Genomic DNA, 4946 nt, shown 5'->3' with positions numbered 1-4946 from the left:
GTCATCTGTGCTTTTGAGCATTCGGCGGCCGCAGCGATGACCCCAGCACTGTGGGAATCAACACTTGGTGGCAAGCCGCCTGAAGGCATTTGTTAAGTTGTAGGAACTTGTTAGTTCTTAAACTGTCAACAACTGCTGTGGCCGTTTGTCCCAGGGATCCCGCTTCCTTCAGGGGGGAGACCTTGGTGCGCCCGATTCCAAAAAAAACCTTCGTATTTCCACCGTCACTGCGGACCAACAGCAGGACGTCCAAGGCTTTGGAAAGCGCGTGAAGTGGTGTCATCTTTGCTCGATGCCAGTGTAATCGGCACCAAATGGGGAACTCGGCCGCAGCACGAGCTGTGCCCTCTCGAGATGAAGTGCTGGATTCTGCCCTACTGGCATCTAATAAAAAGTTCTGATTAACGTGGTCTGACTCCTTTCTTGGCCTCACATGATGTCAGATCATGCAGAAATGGCCACCGGCCTCAGCACCGTCGTGGGCAGTGATTGTCCGAATGACTGTTCCGTCATTTACCCCGATACGTTACCCCAATACGTGGCAGTCATTATCCGAATGTGTATCACTGAAATATTTAAGTAATGCTCGCTTTTCTTTCCAAATAGGGGTAGCGATAGGGTAGTAGTTCACACGTCTGCGTTAACTAATGCGCGCCGGGGAAACCGGAGATACCGGTTTCCGGCCCTCCTAACAGGCCAAGAGGGAGGCGACGCACTACAGCCTCAGCAGTCGGGCACGTCGCAATGTCCCAACCGACCACCACCACCTTTCCAGATGAATCCATGACGCCGTGCCAGAAACCACTCATTTCAGTGACAGCATTTTCCACGACCTTGGTATGTGCCTAGCGTATACCTACCTATAGTCCCGATAGTAATATAGCCTGGACTCTGAAGCTTGTATTTTTTTATACGCTGACGTTTTTGTTTCATAGTTATTCACCATTTATCATTTCGTGTTTTCAGCATTGTATTACCTACGTCACCTTGGACAAATCTCCACGCGCAAAACAACGCATTATTGGATACATGATCGTTAGTTTCAAAAGTTTCAAAGGCGCGTCAACCACGTTGGTCATTTGCACCCATGTGGATACATGACCACGAATCAAAAATGATTTCTGAGTAACGCTTAGTAGGCCTGACAACAAATGATACATTTCGCCCTTGTATATCTCATCTTCCACGGAATTTAGACTACGCACCACGTTGGGCTACATTGGTTATTTGTGCCCAGGTGGATACATGACCACGGATCAGAAATGATTTCTGATTAACGCCTAGCGGGCCTGACAGCAAAAGATACATTTCGCCCTTGTTTATCTCATCTTCCACGGAATTTAGACTACGCACCACATTGGGTCCCTCTCTAATAACACTAGCGTGGTTAAGTTTTATATGGCCGGAAGACCATGACACTCGGAGCGGCGCGGGAGGATGCCAAAACTGTGTACGGAGCGTGCACACTTTTCAGTTTCGCCGAACGCTTTTGTTTAATATTCTTGCAATGCGACGTAGAAAGCATACTGTCATTTGACCTCCCAGTCGAAAGAAGTGGCCGTCATCGCACTTCGCGTGCATTTGGACGCAGTGCGGTTTAGCAGATAGTATCAATCTGGATCCAGGTTGTGGAATCCATATAAATCCAAGCATTTCCCTGGTGATGCCGCACAGTCACATGCTGATCAAGACATCTATTTGAGCTATGCCTAACAGCCTATGACAGAACAGGCATTTGGCGACCCAAAGGCGCTGCATTCCTGGATAATCAGCAAGATAGCCTCATGGTCGAATTTGCCGACTAATTTGCGGATGCCATTTTGTACATTTAACCGAGTCGATGAGCCCAATGCTATCAGAGACAACACTCGCGTAGCACGCTATGTGCGGAATACAATTGCGCTGAGGCGGGTATTGCTGAATTCAGTGCGCGAGTCTTGTATGGTTCTCGGATTGCGAGAGATGCGCGTTTATCCGCAGGGGAGTTATAACCGTTAGATAATCACATCCGCATGGGAGTCATATGCTGAGCGATGGAGCATTTTAGAGATCGCCACGCTCTAGATTTTGCTTCGTAAAGAAACAAATGAAGATGGAGCCCATGTTATCATCGTCACCCATGCATAGCGATGACGCCAAGAGGCCCAGGGACGCGCTTGAGGTTATCCCGCATGTGCCAACCATTGTAGCCACGCCCGGAAGCCCCGAGGGACAGTGCGCTATCATCTCTATGCCAAACTAGACACGCCTAAGTATGTGACATGCGGTGCCATGTAGGAGTGAAAAAGGAGCATTTGATATCAAACACCCCTGTCAGAAGCGGGACTCGAACCCACTTCCGGAGTGCCTGACTGCGACCTGAGCGCGCCGTGGACCGCTCGGCCACCTTGACACCTCGCGAATCTTTCTTCTTCGGCTCTAGCTTTAGATTGAAGAACGTTTTAAGAATGTCTTTCCCCGTCGCACGGTTGGCATGGAGACTCTGGTTCCAACAAGGACGAAACGCATCCTTTGCTGTCAGATTCCCGAATGTTGACCGTTACACCACGTGGCCAGTAGGATGGCTACATGGGTCATGTGAAATATACGGGGATGAGTGGAGGATTACCTGCAAGCCCTTCGTAAATTGGCTCTAAAAGCATAGCCAGCACGATACAAACCTACCATATGATAGATGTTTGGTCGGTGGATGCTTGACAATGATGCTAAGATCTGCCGTCACATTCGTACTGTCTTATCATCGTCATCACGTAGAACATCACGTAAAGCCAGAACAAACGCCAACCAATTCCCACCCGAACTTGACATTTAATTATGCGACAGCTATCCAACATCGGATCTTGGCGGCAGCCAGGGTGCAATCGTGGAGTGAGGTTCAAATTTATGACCGGCTGCACACGCAAGGAGCAAAAAGCATGTTATTAGTCGTTTTTTCAACGTCATCAAAGCCTGTTTGTCATTTGCCGTCCCCACCAGAAATGTCCATTAATGGTATAACTAATATTGTCGACTGGAACCGAATTGTAGCAAATCATCCAACGCAACCAACACCGATGAGCGGTTCAATTTTTCCCCCGCGTTGGTTGTTAGTGTCAGGATGGCCGAGCGGTCCAAGCCGCTGCGTCGCAGTCCGGTTCTCCGGGCGTGGGTTCGAATCCCACTTCTGACATGGATTTTCTATATGGCTAACTCTCATGATCTCTCCCCCACATAGCACAGAACATCAACGGCTTCAGCATGTCTAGTACGGCATACAGGTGTTGCGTGCTTTTCCTCGGGTCTACCGAAAGAAACTACAATGATTGTGCCGGGGGGGCTGTCCCTAAACCTGTGTCCAGAACTATTGGGGTCATCGTCTTGCATTGATGGCCATGACGAAATGGGCTCCACCTTCAATTATTCATTGATGAACCAAAGCATCGGTCATGACCATTACTACAGTTTGCTCTCAATCAACATATGACCTATCGGTGCAACTGTATTCCCGTCTTGGGGTCGTCAAGTTGTTGAATGCACAAAACTACGTCCGAGACAGGTCCCGCCGAGATTTGAACTCGGATCGCAGGATTCAGAGTCCTGAGTGCTAACCGTTACACCACGGGGCCGACGTTTGGATATGTAACATCATGCGGCGAGCTATCCTATCATCCACCGTGCTGATAATCCAACGTACATCTTTCGGCTGCCAAGACTTTCCTCCGTCGAGATCCTTCAGTATAACACGAATAACAGGTACAACACGATAGCATTTAGGCATAATACGAACACGAAAAAGCGGCTTGATTATGTTGTGTCTGTGCGACATCACCAAATAATTGACTGGATAGAAATAAATCTGGCAACCTGGATCCAGATTGAGAATACCTCGTAAACTGCATTCTTTCCAAATGCATGAGAAGGAGGATGAGCGGAGGCGGTCAATTCTCCAGCTTCACAAATCAGATAACATTATACCGGCTACGCTGCATGACAAGAAATGTGGCAGCCGACCTGAAAAAGTGCAATATCACTTCCCACTTCTCGCAGGTTTCCGCTCTCCTGTGGGTGCTAGGTGAGTCAGGGAACATATAACCTCTCCACGGTAGCATTAGTAGATAGATGGCTATTTTCGTGCCCAGACCGAACTGCATGGAAAAAGGGATAATAAACAAGAAGGAAAAGCACTCTTTGTAGTCAGAGTGATCAGCACTTCCTGTAACGCCACTGGGCCAATAAGTGCTTAAGTAAAAACAGGCAAAAAATAAGGATTAAAACCAGGGCAACCACCAACCAATTCCCATCCGAATTCGAAATTGAATAATGTCACTGTCATCTAGCACCGGATCTTGGCAGCAGCCAGCGTAGGTTGTGGAGTTAGGTCCAAATTTACGACTGATTGCACATGTAAAGGACAAAAATGATGCTGTCGGTCATTTTTACTGTCATGTAAGGCTGTTCATCATTTGCGGCCCTCGCCAGAAACGTCCATTTATGATATCACTAACGTTGTCGACTGGAACTGAAGTGTACGAAATGTCTTAGTCATGTTGCGTATGCGAAATCACCAGACAGGTGACTGAATCCAAATAAATTCCACAACCCGGGTCCACATTGATGCTACGTGATGGCCTGTGCCGCATCCAAAAGCACCAGAAGGAGGGTGGGCGGAGACGGCCACTTCTCCAATTTTAGAGCTCAAATGACGTTATAATTGATACGCTGTATGCCAGGGAATGTGGTAGCCAATCTGAAAAGTGTGCAAATCCACTTCCTACTTTTCCCAGGTTCCGTGCTCCTGTGGGTGTCATGCTAGTTAGAGAATATAAAACCTCTTCACTGTAGCATTAGTAGAAATTACACAATTATACAATTACACAATTACATAATTACACCACGGCCCCGTGGTGTAACGGTTAGCACTCAGGACTCTGAATCCTGCGATCCGAGTTCAAATCTCGGCGGGACCT

General features: G+C 47.9%; 1 non-coding gene across 1 annotated transcript; it reads left to right on the top strand.

The window, feature by feature from the left end:
- Positions 1-4874: 4874 nt before the first annotated feature.
- TRNAQ-CUG (transfer RNA glutamine (anticodon CUG)) lies at positions 4875-4946 on the top strand. The gene has a single exon. It is a non-coding gene; the product is annotated as a tRNA-Gln (tRNA).

Source organism: Pollicipes pollicipes, unplaced genomic scaffold (genome assembly GCF_011947565.3).
Source record: "Pollicipes pollicipes isolate AB1234 unplaced genomic scaffold, Ppol_2.1 Scaffold_2555;HRSCAF=2994_pilon_pilon_pilon, whole genome shotgun sequence".
Taxonomy (NCBI): domain Eukaryota; kingdom Metazoa; phylum Arthropoda; class Thecostraca; order Pollicipedomorpha; family Pollicipedidae; genus Pollicipes; species Pollicipes pollicipes.
Note: the sequence above shows the minus strand (reverse complement) of the source record. Positions and strands in the feature narration are given on the sequence as shown.